A 22,246-nucleotide genomic window follows, 5' to 3' on the forward strand; every position below is an offset into this window, starting at 1 on the left:
CAACTTGCTATTTCAAATATACAACAAAATTATCTTGTAAATTTCTCTTTCTTTTCCCCTTCTTTATTTTCTCTCTCTCTCTCTCTCCTTCCATTTCACCTTAGAGATAGCTACCATTAGGTATAGTTACTTGTGTGTATACATATAAACATACATAGATGTATTTATTTATATATCTATGAGTATGTGTATGGAGATTTGTGGATATATATATATGCATTTTTCATCATACATGTATCTATAATTATATGGATTTGTCTTTATTTTCATATGTGTGCATATAAAGACAAATCCATATAATTATAGGTACATGTATAATTGTTCTATATATATATATAATTTATTAATACCTTTCATTGTGACATCACTTTCATTTTCAAATGCATTCCTTTACCACTCCCTACTTAGAGAGGAATCTTATTACAAAGACTAGAAGAGAAAAAAGGAACAGCTCAGTAAATCCAATCAACCAATCAGCAAAGTCTGGCCACATATGCAACATTCTATTCCCACAGTAGCCACTTCTACAAAGAAAGGAAGGGATCCATTTTCTCATTTCTTCTTAGAAAAGTAAAATCTGAGAGTGCTGCCTCTGGAAGCAGTGGGGCTTTGTTACCATCTCATTTCTGATGCTGACCTCCCTGAGAGTCAGTTCCCAGGTAAGTCATTTTCCTTCACTGGCTTTCAGTTTCCTTACCTTTCAGGTTAGGGGCTTGGACTAAAAGATATGCGAGGTTCATTTCTGCTCTAAATCCATTATGATTCTTTGAGGTTAAGTTTTATCATTACAATTACCCAGCATTCACTTCCTTTCATTTGTAGTGTTGTACAAACTTGGGGGTTCTTGACTATTTGAAAAAATGAGACAATACAGAGAAGGGAACTGAAAGCTATAAGGTGAACTCAGTTGATACTTCAAAAGAAAGGCAGCCATACATTGGTGAGGTCTACAGCTTCATATAGTCAGACAATAAGCAATTAAATGCCAATTATGGGGCAGGTACTTTGCTAAGCAGGGGATAAAGAAATGTTAAAAACCAATCCCTAGGGGTGGCTAGGTGGTGCAATGGATAAAGCACCAGCCCTGGAGTCAGGAGGACCTGAGTTCAAATCCAGCCTCAGACACTTAATAATTACCTAGTTGTGTGGCCTTGGGTAAGCCACTTAACCCCATTTGCAAGCCAATCCCTATTCTCAAGGAGTTCACAAGAATGTACAAATGAGCTATACACAGGATAAATTGGAAATAATTGACAGAGGGAAGATGCTGGAATTATTTTTTTTAATTCTATGAAATGTGCATTTTATTTCATTCAATTTAGGAAGAGAATTTATTTTTAAATGAACCTAACATTGGGAGAAAAAGGGAGAAAAGGCAAAGTCATAGAAATGGATTTAGTCCCTTAATCTGGAACATTTAAGTAGTCCTTAGTCAAATACAAATGAGTTGAACCCTTTGAAAGTTCATAAAGTTGAACCTTTATGAAAAATGTGCATAAAGAATCAGATGGGAGGGACACGTTTTCTAATATATGGGAAAATCAAAAGTTCAATCCTTGTTTTCACAGGATTTTTAATTTTGCTCACTTATTTTCCCATTTTATAATGCCTTTAAACTCAGAGACGGAAGAATTAATTTATACCTCCAAAAACTTAAAAATCTCTCCATTATTCTTAAAGGAACAGATGATTTCCTACAGAGTCAAACCAAAGACCTTTAAAACTACTGAAGAGATGAAATTCACCTGTATCCCTGAAAAGGGCACATAATGGATGTTTTTCTCAGAGTCAAAATTTACTTTTCAACTTAAAGGATGCATGGTCAAAAAACATCATATTTTTATTAAACTAACATTGATTTTTCTTCTTTAGGGAAAGGAATAATATCTCCAATATCTCCAGTTCACTAGAATTCTCCCTTCTCTGATATCTGGTAGACTTATTGTACATGAATTTATAGTACCTGTGTGCAAATCCTCACGTCTGCCCAATAACAATCTATGTAACTTTATACATGTCATTTAACTTCTCCAGAACTCTGTTTCCTCCCCTGAGAATAATTGAGTTCAATTAAATGATTCCCCAGGTCTCTTTCTCCATCCTTTCCCAGTACCTAATGTGTGTCTCATTCCTTTTGACTCTTGATCTGACACTATGGATTCTTATTTAGCTAAGGTATGTAAACATGTCTTATTTGTCTGTGTAGATTGATAGTTCTTTAAGGAACTAGCACCCAAGTTTTATGCCTAACAACCACATTGCCTAAGAAGTGCCGAACAGAATTTGTATCTGATCCTAGAGACAATAGGAAGTTACTGGAGTTTATTGAGCCAGTGTTTGAACTGGTCATACCTATACTTGAGAACCATAACTTTGGTAGTTATGTAGCAATAGGAAGACTAAATCAATCTGAGAATCATCTCTATAGATGGAAAATTAAGTTATTTGATTCACTTTAGGAATGGAAATCACCAAGTGAGAAAGTGTAGAGAGAAAAGAGGACCTAGGACAAAGCCTTGGGATCCATCCACAGTTAGAAAGGATTTTGCTTAAGACCTCATTGTCAGGCACTAGGAATATAAAGACAAAAATAAAAACAGTCCCTATTCTCAAGGATCTTATATTCTAGGGGAGGGAAGTACAAGAAACTTTGAGGAGGCAGGGAACACTAACACCTGGATGTGGGGGTGGAAAGGGACAAGAAAGGCTTCATAGAAGAGGTGGAAAATATGTGTCAGGATTAAGAAACCCAAGGGAGTTATTATATTCTAGAAGGCCAACAGTTTTATGCCATAAACACTTTGAAAAGCATTTGAGAGCAATTGAAATTAATAATGTCAAACAGGAAGAAAATGAGTGGATCCTGGTGAATGAATCCTTTTAGAATCTGTTCTCTGCACACAGTCAGACCATTGACTAGTTAGAGCAATGGTCTAAAGAAACACTAAAGGAAAAGAAAAGATAAAAGTTGAAAAATATGGCATGCAATTATGCCAGTCCCAATCTGATCTTTCTACACAAGTCAAAAATGGGAAATTGAGAAAAAAGAAAGCCATGTGAATTACCACCATTTACTAAAGATATTTAGCTAGTATAAAGTAATTACTTTGCTGAAGGGGTCAAAAGGGGTCTCTGTTTCATCTTCATCAGCAATCACTTCATTTCCTTGATAGGGAGGGAAAGATGGCAACCAGTTTAGAATATCAACTTATTTGCAAATGATATGGAGGAAGTTAGAGAAAGATTATATATCCCTACACAAAATAACAAAGAGCGGAGAGGAAAAACTAGTCTCCTGAATGTTTGACATAAGCTTAATTGAACGATAACATTCCAAGAGCATTTAAAATTGGAAGACCACAAATAGAAGATAAATGTAACAGATCTGTCAGCATTTATAAAAAGTGAATCTCTATCAATGATAATAAGACACTCCTTTGGGATTTTAATTGGACTTTTTATGATTAATAAAATGAAGAATTGGAAAAGATAGACTGGAAAAGCAGCTAGATCAACCCAGACTTTTTTTCAGTATTTCAGGATGATTTCATCAATGTGAGAATTTCCTTTATTTCCATCCTGTGCAACTCCAGTACACATCCTCCCATAAATCTTCTGAAGGAGGTCCTCTCAGCCTACTACATTTGCAGAGATATCCACAGAGGACCAGAGTTTTTTGTCTGTTATCCCTATGATTATTCATAATGAAGCCAACTCCCTTTAATATTACACACATACCTAATGATGTCAATTATGGTACTTTTCCAGTGTAATACTTTGCTAGTATGTGACCAAATGCACATAGACGAAATTTGTGTTGGAAGTGATACAATTTTTAAAAGCATTGAGAGAACAATACTTAAGATAGTTTAAATAGATTAGATAATGAAGTCTTCCAGAAGCTTCTGTTTGCAGATGACATTGTGCAACAAACTCCAGAACAATATAGATTACTTAATCACTCAATGTAGTTTGATTGGACAAGCCACACAAGAAAAATCAAATGGATGATGAATGGCTATTGTTTACACTGTGACATGCAATCAATACATGATTTATTTTAATTAGTAATCACAGCTTGGATTCATTCTGCAGTTGAACAATCAGCTAGACTCAGAATTTAATAAATGAAGAAATAGAGCTGGGTTGTAATTGGCAAGTCACCTAATACTTTCAGTGATACCAAAGAATTCTCTCACATACAGAGGATGCTCTCTTAAAAGCATCCTTGGATGTTTTTTTAAGCATCCTTTCAATGCTAACACTCTTCCAATGGCAAGATACATACATATATATATATATATATATATATATATATATATATATATATATGATCATAATCATTGATTCCTCAAAGAGTAATGAAGATATGCATGCCTAGTGCAAGTAGGTATCTATAACCAGACTAGCACAAGTGCAGACCCCATATCAGTTTGACTGACTAATGCAATCTCACCATAGAAAGACTTTAGGGATCTGGGATCTTGTTTCTGGAAAAATTCATGAACCCATGCAAAGAAAGTTGATTCAACAAACATTTACTAAGTATCTACTGTTTGCTGAGTAGTGTGCTAAGAGCAAGGAACGTAAATAGAGAAAAATCAATCCCTTAAGGAACTCACAGTCCAATGAAGAAGATGACATGCAAATAACTATATACAAACAAGATAATTATTGGATAGATTAAAGATTTATCAAATTAGATTAGAGATAAATTGAAGAGTGATAAATTAGAGATGAGACAAGAATTGGGGGAATAAAGAAGGTTTAGAAGGCGGAAATTTAATAGTGACTTAGAGGAAGTCAAGAAAAACAGGACAAAAGAAGAGGGAGAGAATTTCAGGTATGTTCCAATTAAAAGACACGGTCAAGAAATGCAAGATAGTGTCCAAGAAATATCAAAGAAGTGGTATCACTAGATATGAGAATATGTGGAGGAGAGAAAGATGTAAGAAGACTTGAAAGGTAGGAAGAAGTTGGTTCATGAAAGGTTTTAAAAACAAAACAAAGGATGGATTTTATATTCTAGTTTATTCAATAGAGTGATGATATGGTTAGACATGCACTTTGAGAAGAGCACTTTTTTTGGCAAGACAAATGGGGTTAAGTGGCCTGCCCAAGGCCACACAGCTAGGGAATTATTAAGTGTCTGAGGTCAGATTTGAGCTCAGGTACTCCTGACTCCAGGGCCAGTGCTCTATCACTTTGATAGCTGATTGAATGATGAACTGAAGTGTGGAGAAACTTGAGTCAGGAAGATAATTAATTATAAGACTATTGAAGTAATCCAGGCATTTTGTGATAAGGTCTGTTATGAGGTGGTGGCAATGTCCTGGAAGACAAGGAGATGATTACAAGACATGTTGCAAAGGTAGAATAGACAGGACTAGGCAACTGATTGGCTGATTTGATGGTCTAGAGGATGAGAAGGAATGAGGAATTGAACATGATACCTAGGAGGTAAGCCTGGTGTCATTAAGCAGAAAATGGTGTGCTCAATCATAAAAGAGAATTAGGCAAAGGAGAGGTTTTGGAAGGGAAACTGTGGTTACTTTTGAACATATTGAATTTAGGATATCTAAAATCTAGTTCAAAATGTCCAGAAGGAAGTTGAAAAAGCAAGCATAGAGGTTTTGAACATGTTAGGGCTATCATCTATACAGATGATCATTCCTAGAAACTGATAAAATTAGCAAGTAAAATAACATAGGAGAAGAGTGTCCAAGACAGAACTGTGGAGGAAACCTAAAATTAGTAGTCACAGACTGGATAAATTTCCAGCCAAGGAGAAGAGTAGTCAGACAGGTAGGAGGAGAAATGAAGACAATGATGTCATAAAAACCTAGAGAGAAGAGAGTATTAAGGAGATGCTGATGCATTGTGTCAAAGGCTGCAAAGAGTTCAAGAAGGATGAGAAATCTTAAAAGGTTATTAGACTGGGTAAGTAAGAGAGCTTCGGTAAATTTGGAAGCAGAAATTTCAATTGAATAAGGAAGTCAGAAGTCAATTGACAGAGAGAAAAGGAAGGGGATGATTTTCCCTTTGAGTTTAGCCATAAAAGGAAGAAAAGATATATAAGATGACAGCTAACAGGGATGAAAATATGAAATGAAACTTTTTTGGAAGATGGGATAAGGTAACTGTCTTTGTAGTCAGTGGGGAAGCAGATAGTGGCCTGGGAGAAAGTGAACATCAGGACGAGAGTCAGAAAGATAGAGGAGCAAATCTTATGAAAAAGAAAAAAATAGAATGGGATCGCTTGTATAAGTAGAGGGGTTAATTACGTTGAGGAAAAGGACCACCTTTTCATGTGAAAGAAAAGTAAAGGAAGAGAAAGTGAAGAAAAGCATCTGAGCGATGTAAGATGAAGAGAAAGAAGGAAAAGAGAGTTTCTGGTGAATGGTTTCCAAGGAAGTGCCTTGGAAGGACTAATGAGCACATGTGAATATTCTGTATCTGATTTCAATTGGTTACCCAGAAATTGGGAGGAGCCTTTTTTGAATGGCTGTATAACCAGAAGTTGATTCAACTTTGACCATGTAGTTTGCTTTCAGTTTGTGACTTCTCAGAGATCATGGGCAAGGAGGTGAGACTAGGATCTCTTTCCATGTCCATATAGCACCAAGAAACAGACGATTTCTTGCTATTGTTTATTCTTTTCCATTCTAGGCAAAAGGGAAGGAGTCCCTGACCTTTGGGAATTTCAAAGGTTAGGTGAAGCAAAAGAAATCTGAGAAGTGGAATTCAGTCTTGATTTTGCAACCAGTATAGCAATGATGACGGGAGGAGCAAGAAGCAAGCTAGAGGAATGATGTTCAGGATGCTAGAACAATTAAAGACATCATGATATATCTGGGCAATGCTATGAACCTGATCACCATCTCTCCCTAGATCATATATACATTGAGGAGATCATTTCTCAGATAATGGGGAAAATGTTTGTACTTTGTTTTTGCTATACCTTCAAAGTAAATTATATTTGAAAAACTAATTGATGCATTTAAATTAAACTACCTCTCTAAAAATTGGGGGGGGGGGAGATGACCAATGGGGGCTCTAGCCAATAGAATTAGAGAAAAGACATTCCAACCCCACAGGAACTTGAAAACCCTGAGGGAGGGATATAGCAAGATTTCCTGGCTCTGGGAGAGTAAGACAGAACATACATGCTCCACAGCATATTACAAATGATGTCTTGATTTGAAGAAATGCCATGCAAGATGGGATCCAGGAAATGTGTGATGAGAAAAGCAGGTGACTCATTCATAAAACTAGAGCTAAAAGCTTAGCATTCATGTATCCGTAATGTGGACACCCAGGGAGATAAATATGGGCATTATTAAAGCCCCAATTGGAACTAGAAATGAGAAGCACAAATGAGACAAAATATCTTGAGAGATCTGCTGAGACTGATCAACAATACTAAACTCAAGAAATGCTCGTTATAATAATGGAAAATAGTTATTGGGCTATATCTAGCTAAAGGTACTATAACTGACCTACACTACGCAACTCTCCTCATTATTCTTTGTAGTGATAATGTTTGCATAATCTTTATTATGAATGTAGATTTTGATATGCAAGACTACAATGGTACAAAATTGGGTACTTTTCCATGAATTGCTTGTCCTCAATGGATTAATGCTTTCCATGAATTTATATCCTCATGAATAAGAGACCATGTATGGAAGGAGGAAGAAAGGAAGGGAGGAAGGAAGGGAGGAAGGAAGAAGAGAGAGCGAGGGAGGCAGGAAGAGACAGAGTTCTGGAAAGGTCTCCAAGGAGTAACAGAAGAACATACTCCATAATTTTCCATCTAGAACTCCAAAGATTTGCCAGGAAATTCGGAGTTTAAGGCTGAGCTCATCCCAGTGCTTCGCAGCTGACTCGGTTCTCATTCAAGCAGTGAAATATTTGCCCACTTCTTTTAATGAGTGTGGTTTGTAGCCTGTAATTTCTCTGCAGCTCCATTGCCAGGGCAGGTTTGGACGGAAATATGTGCACAATAAAGCACGACAGGGCATGTATTGTTGGGTCATAAAGCGCAGGTCCCGGGTGCGCCATGAGGCGTGAAGCCAAGGGCCTTGTGCCCTCAGCCACCTGTGTAGGATTCCAATCACTCATCTGTGACTTGCTGGAGGCCAGTTGGATTGGTTGAGTCCTAAGGCCATTTTATTATAAAGTTTGGAGGTGAATTTCATTAAGTTTTACAGTTCCCCACACGTGTATTTATAGCTAGAACTATCTTCCCATGTGGGATCACATTTGTTTTGTTTTTAGAAAAATCAGTCTAACTTTATGAAGGTAGAAAAAATAATAAAATGAGTATAAGGTAGAAATAAATTGGCTGCTCAAAATAAGGTGTTAGAAAGCAGAGTGTGCCAATTGATGACTTTAAGAGCTATTCTCTGGGTTAGGTCAAATTTTCTATAAAAGCACATTCTAGACTGTGTGGAGGCATGTTCAATAAACCACAGCATATCTGAACACTTAAATATAGGTAATCAGAAGCCACACCTAGAAAGAAAGGTGTGAAAAATTTTACTTGGGCAATAGCACTAGAAATGCAGAAAGGGAGTTCAGAGTCTACATTCTGTGCCATATGTTTGTAGGTGGGTTCAAGGCTTGTGAAGATGGCCATCTGAAGAGAAACTCTTTTTTTTCTGGGTTTTCCTACACTCATAGAGTCTTTAAGGTGTTAAATAAAACCTTGGATGAATTCTGACACAATATGGCAGTCTGCCCTAAATTCCTTGAGACGTGTGAATAGGGTCATGGGATAATGTAATGTGGAGTTGAAAGACACCTTTGAGGCAGTTTTACTTGTATACTTGAATTCTTACATCCTTGGATATTACCACAAACCAGGATGTTTTCTGTTGGGGGGTTGAAGGGAAAGAGGTAAGAAAGGGCAGAACTAGGAAGGGAATCACCCCAAGCTGCCATCTAGTTGATTCCTATTTCGACTAATTGGTACTAGGCTTTGTTGTTTCTATGCTACTGAAAGACTATCAATAGTATCACCCCCCTCTAAATGCAGTGTCTTGGGTAAAAGCTCTCTTCGTCTTCTCCTAGTTAGGGCTATATCTAGAGGTCACCTAATCTAACCTCCCTCGATTTTCAAATAGTAAAATGAAATCTAGAGAGTCAAACATGAATTGCCTAGCACCATAACTCTAGGTAGCATAGTAAAATGTGAATACCATGGGAGTGGGTTTAAGAAGACCTGAGTTCTAATTCTGATTCTACCACTAACTAGCTACATGACCTTGGGCAAATTTTACTTCTATAGGTCCCAGTCTTTTCAACCGCGAAAGGAAAATGTTGGTCTCCAGGCACAAGCTTCTTGAGGACATGAAGTATTTCATCTGTTTCTGCCCAATCCCTTCATAAATATTGATTGATTGATTGATTGATTCCAATTTTGTCCTTCTGAAACTTCTTTCCATCTTCAGCTCATCTATGATTTGCTAAGAGCAGAGACAAAACTAGACTGCAAGTATTTTGATCCCAGGTCCAGTACTCTTTCCACTACATCAAACTCAAAAGGACAAAAGCAAGTTGAATAAACTCCAGCAGAGTGTTGGGTGTAGACTCATCTTTTCTGCGTGACTTGAAAGAAAAATAGAATTAATTAATAAAGAAGAGATAGATGATTTAGTTCTCTTTTTACAAATCTTAAATTCAATTTCTTGACAAAGGGACTTTGTCCAATGACAAAGCTCACCTATCCTACTGTATCTCCATTGTCACCACCACCACCACCACCACCACCACCACGACCACCATCACCACCACCACCACCACCACCACCACCTCTTCCAGCTTTAAGGCATGATAGAAAAATAAACAAATAAAACAGATTAGGAGTCAAAGACCAGACTCCAAATACCAGGGTCTGTCACCAACTACCTGAGTGACTTTTTTCATTATGCTACCTTGATCCTCAGTTCTCTCCTTCAAAGAAATGAGAGGGTTGTACTAGATGACATTTAGCACACTCCCCAATCTAAATTCTAAAATCCTCTTTTTTCCCCTTATCATGATATGTTCCTTGAATATTTCTTAAATAATTCTAAAAATTGTCTTGTGAGATGTTCTCTGCCCCTACCAGATTAATCTTACACAGAGAGAAAAAAAATATGTATTTCTTGTTTAGTCTTTTTTACCTGAAAATATATTTCATACAAAACACAAAATTGATGAGATTACTAAATATAGAGAATTTAAATACAACAAGGTGTTGTGCTACATCAGTATTAATTTAGTACTTAATCTTTAAGCTATATTTAAAGTTATCATATATAACATTAATTTTAAAAAAACGTAATTGTATAAAGAGAGCAGACACAGAGGTATAAAGAGATTTTGAAAGCAACAAAAACTTAAAGGTAGGACTAGAGATAGAGAAATGTTTTAAAAACCCAATTTTCTGTGGAATTTTGAGTGCTTTATTGTGAGCCATTATAATCCTAGAATCATGAACCAATAGTGGGAAGAGATCATCTAGTCCAAGTCCTTCATTTTACAGATGAGGAAACTGAGGCTGAGTTAAGTGACTTACTCAAGGTCACACAACTATTATGTTTCTGAGACCATATTTGAAATCAGAAAGATCAGTCTTTCTGATTCCAGGTTCTGCTCTCTACCCATGTGACCACCTAGCCATCTCAGATATTATAAAAATATAACATATTACTATTATCATATTTATCTTTATTATAGCCACCAACCTAACTTTGTTTTTACTTTCTGTTATACCCTGGGAGACTTATTAGCATGAGGTCTGACAGACAGAAGATGCTTCATAAATGCTTATAGATTAAGAATTGTTTTGCATTCAGTTAGGATTGAATTGGTAGCAGATTGATCTAGAATCCAACAAAGAATTGAAATATGCTTATATGCAATATGAATGTGAATTTTGAGAGAGATGATTGGGAGGAGGGCAAGAGATGGAAATTAAAAGAAATAAATAGTGTATTTTCATCCCTTGCCTTTAATGGAGTTTCCAATGGGCCCAGAGACCTGAGGAGAAAGCTTTCCCATCAAACTCATGTTTTCATTTCCCTCCAAGATCTTTAGTAATTAAAACCACTAACCTAGTTAACTTTAGACTGTTACTAGCCATGGACTTTATGAGAACATAGATAACAAACTTTGAATCAGGTTCCTTTATAAGCACAGACATAAGGGAAAAAGCTATAAAAATGTCAAAGGGGAAAAGTTATATTCCCAGTCCAGTTTAGAGCAGATTTTGCTAAAAAATAAAGCAAAAAAACATTTTAAATGTAGCTCTTTACTGAATCAGAGAATATTAGAACTCGAAATCACCTTAGAGACCATCTCATGCAACCTTCTTATTTTTAATTGAGGGAACTGAGGCCCAGATATTTTTTTAGGTCATATAGCTAGTGAATGGCAAAGTGGATACAAGAATTCAGGTCTCCTGACTCCATCTCTCAGTGTTTAAATTAAGCAAATTATAGCAAAGTGTCAGCAAATCTGACTGATGGGTGGGTGGATTCTTCATTTGGGATTTATTTGGGTTACCTATCAAATATGACCAGATTTTCACTGGGCTGAGAAAAGAGAAAAGGTAAAAACCTGAGATCAGATGCTGGGAGATCCATTAAAAGAAGAGAAGGTCTTTTTACTCTAAAACCTGTTCATTTCTTACTGCCTTCTACAGTTTGCAACCATTTCAGCAAGGGGGTATAATAGATAGAAAGCTGGATCTGGTGCAGGAAGACTTTAATACATATTCTTCATCTAACCTGAGCTATGTGTTCCTGGGTCAGTCATTTAACTTCTGCCTGTCTCCGTTTTTTTCATATGTAAAAAGGGGATAAAAGCAGCTGTTGTGAGGGTTGTTGTGAGATATTTGTACAGTAGGCACTTAAATGTTTGTTCCCTTCCTCCTTCCTTTCCTTTCATTTAGAACTGATCTCAGCAACAACCAATACAATTCATCCATGAAAAAAAAAGAATAATCACTTTAGGTCTTAGACATTGCCCCTTCCCTTTGGGCAGGTTACCCTCTAGAGATCTCAGTTCCCTCAGCTATAAGGGGGGATTGAGCAAGATGGAAGATCTCTGGGGTACCTTCCAGTTTAAAACATCAAACCTTAAACCTTGCCCAACAAGTGGTAGCCCAACTTGTTACTGAAGACCTCCAGAGTGAAGACCTCCATTGAGGAAGATGCACTACATCCCTAAGCAGTCTATTTACTCTACGTTAGGATAATCCTAATTGTGAGGAAATTTGTTCTTGCATTAAGCCTAACTTTGTATTTTTATAGCTTTTAGACAGCTCCCAGTTGTGCCCTCTGGAATTAAGACAGTCCAAATGGAATCCCTGTTCCACATGGCAACCTCAAAGTATTTCAAGGCGGCTTCCATGTGCTCCTTAAGTCTTCTCTTCTATGGACTCAACAAAGTTAGGAAGATACAGTAAGATAATAAGATATAACTAGAGCCCCACAAGTGGCAAGACCCCATGTGCTGTCTTTCTGTGCCTCCAAGGGAGGCAAAACAAACATCTTACCCTTTTCTCCCCAACCCTTCTCCAAGAGAGAATTTCATTCCTGCCAGAAGAAGAGGCAGGAAGCAGGGTCCAGATGTCACTCTGTTCTCTTCAGAAAGAGGGAATACCAGGCTAGAATTACTTCCATCTGTTCCTTTAAATGTTCTAAGTCCAGGTTCAATCTACCTTCTGATCACTTTTTCATTAGTATGAGGGTAAATGATACCCAAACTCTATAATCAAGGTTTGATCCCTTTCCCATCAAATAATAGTTCCTAATGAATCTATTTATCCAAAATTGGAGAGAAACAGAAATCAGAGGGAGTATACAGAGGAGGGTATAAACCAGAGAGAAGAATTTTCCCATTGAGAGTGAGGGGACTCTACTCAACAAAGAGAGAAGATTCTAGAAGATCTTAACAAAAGGGAAATTTTCCAGGGTCTCTATTGTAGCAATCTGGGGAGAGGGGCATGATGGAGACCCCCTGATTCATCTCATATCTTTTCTTTTAGTAACCTGAAGTGGAGTTAATACTGTCTGTCTTCGTTCTTGAACCTGGAAGCTTGAAGTTTCTGAGAACACTAGGCTTTGAATTGATGCTGAGGAAATTGAGCAGAACCAGGAGAACATTGTATACATTAACATTAAAATTGTAATGATCAACTATGATGGACTTAGGTCCTCAGTTCAATGATCGAGAACAATTCTAAAAGACTTGTGATGGAAAATGCTATCTATATCCAGAGGAAAAAGTTGTAGAGTCTGATGGCAGATCGAACCATACCATTTTCCCTTTTTAAAACTTGTCCTATTTTTTTCATGCTCATGATTTTTTCTCCTTTAGTTCTGATTCTTCTTTTACCACATGACCAACGCAGAGATATGTTAAACATGAACATACATGTATAACACATATCATATTACTCATTGTCATTAGGAAGGAAGAGGAAAGGGAAGGAGGTAGAAAAATGTGAACTCAAAAATCTTATGAAAAGATAAATACTATCTTTGCATGTAATTGGAAAAATAATATAAAATCACATTTATAAAACCTCAATGCCTGAAGAATCTGGAACAAGACTGAAGCAGATTAGCGCTCTCCTCTTCTCACCAATATTCATTCATATAGGGCAGAGCATTTTCCGCCACCAACAAGGAGTTCCGGAACAATGAACTCTGGGACAGAGATGATATTCCTACAATCCTTTGTATATCTTAAAGTGTTATTTGTATGATAAGCTCATAATCAAATTGATTAGAAAGAAAATCAGGTATTTAATAAATGTTTATGAATTGATTGTAACATAAGGAAAAACATATAGAGTAACTTGACCAAGGTCATACAAGCTGAAGATAGGATTTGAAAAAAATGAATCCACACTAAATTATAGGCGTAGTACAGAGGCTTTATTTTAGGTCTGGAGAAGAGGGTAGCATATCATCCCTTTTGTGAAACACATTTAGTGTAGACTAAAATTCCACATGGATTTGTTGAGTCTATAATGCCAGTGTCTCAACTGACAAGCTAGATGAGGCAATAGGTAAGGGCCCTGACATAGGGACTGTGTTTGTCCAATTCCCTCAGCCCTCATAAGGTTGAACAACTAATTAGCCTGTCATGCTAATACTCTGTGGCTTTAAATCTTTTTATTAGGTGCTCTCACCATATCAAAAGGAACACTATTGAGAACAAGGATCCTCAGCAGAGGTACTAAAACTAAAACTGATGGGGGTTTTGTGTTTGTTTTTTTATGAACATTAGCCATTTTGCAATGATCTATGGTTAATCTGCAAATTTCCCAGTATTCCCAAAGTTGTGATTTTCCAATTTTAGGATGGTAGAGTCCTTCCTAATTTGTTTCATGTCTTGGAAATCCAAACCCAGGAGTTACTACCACAGACAGGAAGCTTTCACCCATTTTGAGGTTATATTCATAGAATGTCTTCTAACAGTCAGTCCTCTTCTCCCACAATTAAAATCATGAAACCTATTCAGAAAGGATATCTGTTGGCACCTCAATAGACAGCAGGTGTAGATTCAGGCTTCTGGTGATTAATGAGCACCAATAATTCATTCCCTTCTTCTGGAATACATGGACATGAGAGAAATATATTTGTTCTATATAGTCGATTGTTCAAAGAACCCATAAGTGAAATCTGTGGTTTGCAGCTTCAAGTCATTTTTTTTGGTTTCTTTTATTTTTGTTTTATAGATGTGAAAGATGCACGAATCTCCATGTCAATATGTAGAGGTTAGCCTCACTGACCATTCATCTGACCCTCTTCTTTGTGGTTTGCCAAATTAGAACCAGAGAAAATGGGATGACCAAGAACTGGTTTGGAGAAGAGTTGTTTTGTTTTGATGATGCAAAATGATCATTTTTAAAGGGGAAGGGTAGCCATAGTCTGGAGTCTTTGCCTCCAAGAGAGTAGATAATCTACAGCATCACAAATATTGCCTCCAGGAGCAAATGTAATCTGTCCAGATGGGCAATTAAAGTTCTCCCACTTCCCACCCCCACCCCCTGCACGTCTGGCTCCAGCCTACCTTTCCAGGTTATTTCATAATATTCTTCATGCACTCTAAGTTCCAGTAGAGTTACTGATTCCCCTATGGTTTGGTGTTATTCCCATGCCCAGAAGGCACTCACTACACATATCTGTGTCTTAGAATTGAGACCTTCCTTCAAAGCCAGATGAACTGCTTCCTCCTATTTCAAATCTACCCTGACTCCCCTAATTACTGATCTTTTATCTCTCTTCCATTTCTATTACTAGCTGATTTTTTGTCCATTTGTCTTTATATCTCAACCCTATATGCCTTACATTTGGCAGCTGATTAATATGTTTGTTGAATTTAATTGAAAATCAACACTAGAGAGCAGGATCCAGTTTCATTAGAATTAAAATGGGTCTTGGGAGTCTAACACTCTCTCTCTCTCTCTCTCTCTCTCTCTCTCTCTCTCTCTCTCTCTCTCTCTCTCTCTCTCTCTTTCTTTTTAAGAGATGAAAGAATTAAGACCCAGAGAGGTAGTGAGATCTCAGAGTAGCACAAATTAGATTTCAAATTTGTATCTCCTGAAACTCTTCCCAGTGTCCAATTCTGCTTCCCTAACCAAGTATTAGAAGTTGGTTGTTAGAGGGACCAAATTCTATATGCCAACGCATGATTCTTCTCTAGGGACGCTGGCCTATAATTCAATCATGCCTCATTATTCTATCATCAGCTCTAAGTCATATTCCCCAAAGATCTGATCCCTTGCCCAGGATCATCCTCCCAACTGTGTCATTTCTTAGGGAGAAATAATGTGGTCCACTGGCTTCCAGATCTCCACAATGACCCTGATATTACTGGACATAGAGAGTCTGTCAATCAAGAATGATCTTGCTCTATGATCAGAATCTAGGACCAACTACATTCCTTAGATGTTAGAGCTTCCTCCACAAGCAAAATGATAGGATCATTTGCAAAGTATTCGCTAATGGACTGTCTTTGGAGGCATAAATTGGATTAGATTATGTGATCTGTCAACCAACCAATGGATCATTAAACATTTATTAAATACCTACTGTGTCAATCTGCTTAGCAGTGAAAATACAAAGTCAAACGGGAATCAATCCCTACCTTTACATTCTAATATGGGAGAGATTTATAGATATATGTATATATAAATATGCATATATTTACATATGTATTATGCATATATACAAATATGTAAATATTTATATATGTATTCACAGGCATGCTCCTTTCCAGCTCTAAAACTATGTGGTTCTGCAATTTAATTGTCTTCATGGTGTGGTTTGAAGGGTACCACAAGTCCCTACACACACACACACACACACACACACACACACAACCATCTCCCCCATTAACCTAAAATGGTACCAAAAATTTGCCAGATTAATCATGGTTTGGGTGAAAACATTGCCTTCAGATGGCCTCAATTAAAATAAAATGAAGTCACCTGGAAAGATAACATATTAGCATCAATTAGCATGATAACATGGAAGAGTTTACATAACTAGTTAGCTTTGACTTGGAAGAGAACAGGGTCTCCAGGAAAATGTGACACAAGCTACACACATTTTGAAGAGGAGCCCAAAGTCTTAAAAGGACAGAGCAGGGAATTGTATGAAGAAGAGACAGGCTTTCTGAGAAATACTAAACAGTTTCTGGGTCAAAGAGATCTTGGTTCTGTGAAGAAACAATAACAAAATAAAAGCTGAAGGAGTGCCAAAGTTCCAATCTTGTCTCAGACTGTTCTTGGACACATTGTCCTCTGCCCCCATTGGAACATAAGCTACTTCAGTTCATTTCTTAAGTTTCATTTCTTTAGGTTTCATTTCTGACTTTATATACTCTATACTTCTCCCAGTACCTTAATTAAGGCTTACTGATCCATTGTAGAGGAGAACTCTTAGCTCCCACCCTACTGATTTAAAACTTGCGTCTAGGCATTTTTCCTTATAAAAATCTTGGTTAAGCCAGAGTTTCATAACATCTTTTTGTCTCCTTTGGCTCTCCAGTGAAACCAATGGACCTCTTTTCAGAATAACATTATGTTATATTCATGCTAAATTTTGGTTAGAGGTTAATGAATACAAAAATTCAGATCATTAGTCACTTGAAATTTATCCACAGATCGCTTCCCTTGGAAGTCCCAGGGATCCCAGGCTAAAGATACTACTCTTATCTGGTATAGCTTGTTGCTGAAAGACTGAGTTCAAATCCAGTCTTAGACACTTTAGTAGTCATGTGACCCTGGACAAGTCACTTTTACTCTGTTAGCCTCAGTTTTCTCATCTGTAAAATGAGCTAGAGAAAGAGATAGCAAATCATTTCACTGTTTTTGCCAAGAAAACCCAAATGGCACAGAAAGACTGTGAAAGAGTAAAACAACAACACTATTAATCTCACCACTGTGGGGATCTCCAGTAGATCACTACCTCCCAATTGCTCCCTCCTTCCCTCATGGACATAGTCCTTCACATGCCTTTGATGACGTTTCAATCCATTGACAGGTATCATGTCAGTTTATGGCAATATTTTGTTGAATAACACAATTTCTGTAGTTGACATTTCTTTCTTCCTATTCCACTTTGTTGTAGGCATCATTTTTGTGAGCTGTTTTTGCTATGAACACCTAAGACCCCAGTTTTAGTTAATACAAATTTTCAGTCCTTGGGGTGGCTAGGCTAGGTGGTACAGTGGATAAAGCACTGGCCTTGGAGTCAGGAGTACCTGGGTTCAAATCTGGTCTCAGACACTTAATTACCTAGCTGTGTGGCCTTGGGCAAGCCACTTAACTCCATTTGCCTTGCAAAAAAATAAAAAAAAAAATTCAGTGCTTTTTCTGGGCAGGACCTGACTTCTAAAAGAGAATATAATGAAAAAAATGGCAGTGCCATTGCAGAATCAAACTGCTGGTGACTCTGCGTTGGCTCATTTTGTTCCACTGATGTTTCCTTAAGCCAGTATACCAGGGAAAATATCATTCTTTGGGAAAAGCCTGAGGAACATCTCTCTATGATGAGTCACACTCTTGTTTGAGCCCACGGATGTTCCTTCTCCTTTCTTCTTTTCCTATCTATCCTAATGGAAACATTTCATCAGAGTTTTGTTTACCATCTCCTTCCAGTTTTACTCAATGTAAATTTGCTAATGGACTGCACTTCAGATCTCCAAGGAAACCTTTCACTTTAACATTTGAGGCCAGCCTAGTCTTCTATTGAGCACAGAGGGGATGATACACATGCTCTCAGGCCTCATCATTTAAGAGCTTTTGCTATAAAACTTAGCTAAAAGAAAAGGGGACCTTCTGCTCAAGAGGAAGGCCATTTTATTCCTCCAACTTTTCAATGTATAGATCTACTTGATAATGATAGCACGCTGAGACCCTTTTAGTCACGCACAATATCCCATCTCCCATCTGCGTTCTTTCACCCAGACTGTCCCCCTTGCCTAGACTACCCTCCCTCCTCATCTCCATCCACCTCTCAGAATCTTTAGCTTCCTTCAAGGAACTAATCAGAGAGTGTCTGATCCATGATATTTTTTCTGTCCCCTCCCCTTTATTAAGTCTTTCTTTTTCCATCCCCCCCATTATTTATTTATAATTATTATATTTATTTACTTATTTGCGTACAATGATGTACCCTCCCAAAAGAGCATAAGCTTCTTAAGGACAAGGACTGTTTTATGTTTATCTTTGTATGTTCTAACACATTTACTTAACAGATAGGTTTGTGGAATTGATTAGAATAATTAAAGATAATCTCTTTGGACATTAGTCTCCACATAGGTAAAAACCTCTAGCAATCTAAGACTATGTGATCTTCCTATCCCTACCTCTAAAAAATGAAAGGAGATTCTAAAAGTCTCCCTATTCCAATTCATTAAGGAAGGTAAAACTGCTTTTATTCTGAAATTTCTCAGGACCTAAAGCTTTCCCACCCTGAGTCATTCTACCACTCTGGCTCACTAGGCAATATTACTTAACAAGTCTCATCCCTCTTCCTTAGGAGATGTGAGTACCACTTGGATTCATTTAAGAAGAACAGTGAGATTTCCTAAATATGAGTTTCTTAGGGAAGGGAGACCTGATGACACTATCTAAAGAAGTCCCAAAGCAATGTGATGGGTGGGAAATGGGCAATGATAATTTCTATCCACTATCCCTGTTTTGGTTGTCTGGATCCAAGCATAATAAATCTCTCCCATATACCTCCTCCCCTGTTTTCTCTTTTCTCAACTAACAGTTGATTCTTATATAGCATGACCTTGAAAGATTGCTTTTTTTTATCTTTGGGTCCCCTTTGAGCAGAACCAAGAGAACATTGTACACATTGACAACAACATTGTGAGTTGATCAACCCTGATGGATACCACTCCTCTCAGCAGTTCAGAGAGTTAGGACAACCCTAGGAGACCAGCTATGGACAATGCTCTCCCCAACCAGAGGAAGAAAAGCAAACAAAACAAAACAAAACCAAAAAAATCCCTACAGAATCTGAATGGACACTACATTCGCTTTTTAAATTTTTTCTCATGTATTTCTCTCCTAACTCATGATTTTTTCTTTTCTCTTAATCCTAATTCATTATACCAAAAATAGCTAATCTGTAAACATGTTAAACACAAATTTGTATGTACAATATTCATCTGACTGTTCACTGCTGAGGGGAAGAAAGAGGGAAGGGAGGGTGGAAGGAAATTATGTAATTTAAAAATACACATATGCATGTGGATGAATGTTGAAAAACTTTCATAACATATAATTGGAAAAATAAAGCAAAATATCAATTAAAAAAGTTTGAGTCCCCTTTTTCTGTGATGAGTCTTTCAACAATCATAGTGAAAAGACAAGAGATGAATAGAAAACATAATTTAAACATAAGACTCAAGAGAAGCATAAAAACAAAAACACAAAAGAGAAGTCATAAGGGACTCAATAAGGTTAAATTGTTTATATTTCTATGTGGAAAGATGATAAATGTAACTCTTAAGAACTTTAATATTATTAAGGCATCCTTAGGAGGGCACAGGTTTGATCTGACTCTACTGGGATGATCTCAAAAATTGACAAGTTTAGAAAGATGAATGTGGGGGGGAGGGAAAAGGGAGAGGAAGAAAGGGGAAAATGATCTGACATAAAAAAGGCAGAAAATCAGATGGGGGATGCAGGCAATGCTTAAACCTTTCTTTAGGTATGTTTCAAAGAGAGAAGATACATCCTCAATTATGTATAGAAATCTATCTTATCTAGCAAAGAAGCAGGAGGAAGGGGAAATAAGAAAAATTTGGGATAATGAAAAAGGGCGGATTAAGGGCTGCAGTGGTGAGAAGCAAAGCAGATTTTTGAGGAGGGACAGAATAAAAAGATAAAGAGAAGGATAAACAGAAGAAAACAAGATGGAGGAAAATACACAATAATTAAATCTGTGAATGTGAATGGCATTAATTTACCCCCAAAAAATGGAAACAGCTAGCAGAATAGATTAGAAACCAGAATCCAACAATATGTTATTTACCACATACAGAAATACTTGAAACAGAAAGACATACACACTTAAAATAAAGGGTTGGAGAAGAACCTATTGTACTTCAGGTGAAGTAAAAAAAAAGAAAAGAATAGCAATGATGATTTCAGACAAAGTAAAAGCAAAACTAGATCTAATTAAAGGAGATAAGCAGAGAAACTACTTTTTCCCAAAAGCTAACATAGACAAATTTTTTTGCAAGTTTTCTCTGAGAAAAACCTGATTTCTCAAATAGGGAACTGAGTCAATTTTATAAAAATAAGAGCCATTCCTGAATTGTTAAGTGGTCAAAGATTATGAACATAAAATTTTCAGAAAAAGAAATCAAAGTTATCTATAGTCAATTAAAAAATATCTAAATTGCTGTTGTTTAGAGAAATGCAAATTAAAGCAACCCTCGGTATCACCTCACACCTATCAGACATGTTAAGGAAAATGACTGGGGGGGGCGGGGAAGAGAAGTCCATTACTATATTGTTAGTGGAGTGGTGAACTAGTCCAAACATCCTGGAGAACAATTTGGAAATATGTTCAAAGGGCTATAAAACTGTAAATATATTTATTTTCAGCATTATCACTGATAGGTCTGAATCCCAATAAAAGGAAAAGGATTTATATGTGTAAACATATTTATAGCAGCTCTCATGATGGCAAAGAGTTAAAATTAAAAGGAAGGTTCATTATTTGCGGAATGGTTAAACAAGTTGAGGTAGATGATGTGAAATATTATTGTGCTATAAGAAATGATGAAAGGGATGGTTTTGGAAAATCTTGAGAACATATATATACATATACATATATATATATATATATATATATATATATATATATATTAATCAAGAGTGAAGTGTGAATAGAACCAGGAGATCATTGTTCACAGTAACTACAATATTATAATGATGATCAACTGGGAGTTAGCTACTCTGATCTATACAGTGGTACAAATGAGTACAGAAAGAATCATGATGAAAAGTTCTATCCACTCTAGAGAAAGAACACATGAACTCTGAGTGCAGATTGAAGTGTAATTTTATTTTTTTGTTGTTGCTTTTTTTTTTGACACTGACTAATACGGAAATACAATTTGCATGAATTCCTGTGTAAAATGGGTAAAATATTGCTTGACTTATAAATGGGTAGAAGAGGACCTGAAGGGAGGGAAATAATTTTATAACTCAAATTTTTTTAAAAAGAATGTTAAAAATAAATAGACAAATAAAAAATTGGTGGGAATGGGGGGGAATTTGGATCCCCTCTATCTTATAGAGTGGGGCCTATTTACAGATTTGGTCTCACTCACTCTTGTATCAAACGTAGTTTCTGACCTGTAGTAGTTCACCTATTTTGTGGTAATCTCATGTCATTCTTTCCAGGGGCTCACAGTATACTTCAGTGAGAAGTCTAGAATTAAAGAGCTTCACTAGTCTCAGCCTCCCTGGTAAGTGACCCTCTTCTTATTATTAGTGTCCTTCCTTAAATGTAATCTCCTCAATGGAACACAATATCTTCCTGGGATGACTTAAAGATGGAGTATCTTCTTATCCTGGGTCACTCTGCTCTCTTATGGCAACCTAAGATTACCTTTTTTTCTAGGTTCATATTGTAAGTAAGAACTGGGTATGAGAATTGTTTCATTTAGTCCAACACGAAGAGGTGTTTTAAGGTAATGGAAAGGA

General features: G+C 36.8%; 1 long non-coding RNA gene across 2 annotated transcripts; it reads left to right on the top strand.

Moving 5' to 3' along the window:
• The first annotated feature begins 477 nt into the window (after positions 1 to 477).
• LOC141495004 (uncharacterized) lies at positions 478 to 22,008 on the top strand. Of its 2 annotated transcripts, none has more exons than XR_012470623.1 (3): positions 478 to 659; positions 14,182 to 14,235; positions 21,944 to 22,008. It is a non-coding gene; the product is annotated as an uncharacterized LOC141495004 (long non-coding RNA). The 2 variants fall into 2 exon arrangements; XR_012470624.1 differs by lacking the exon at positions 21,944 to 22,008 and adding an exon at positions 14,741 to 14,812.
• Positions 22,009 to 22,246: the final 238 nt, after the last annotated feature.

The sequence above is a fragment of the Macrotis lagotis genome, chromosome 8 (assembly GCF_037893015.1).
Source record: "Macrotis lagotis isolate mMagLag1 chromosome 8, bilby.v1.9.chrom.fasta, whole genome shotgun sequence".
NCBI lineage: Eukaryota > Metazoa > Chordata > Mammalia > Peramelemorphia > Peramelidae > Macrotis > Macrotis lagotis.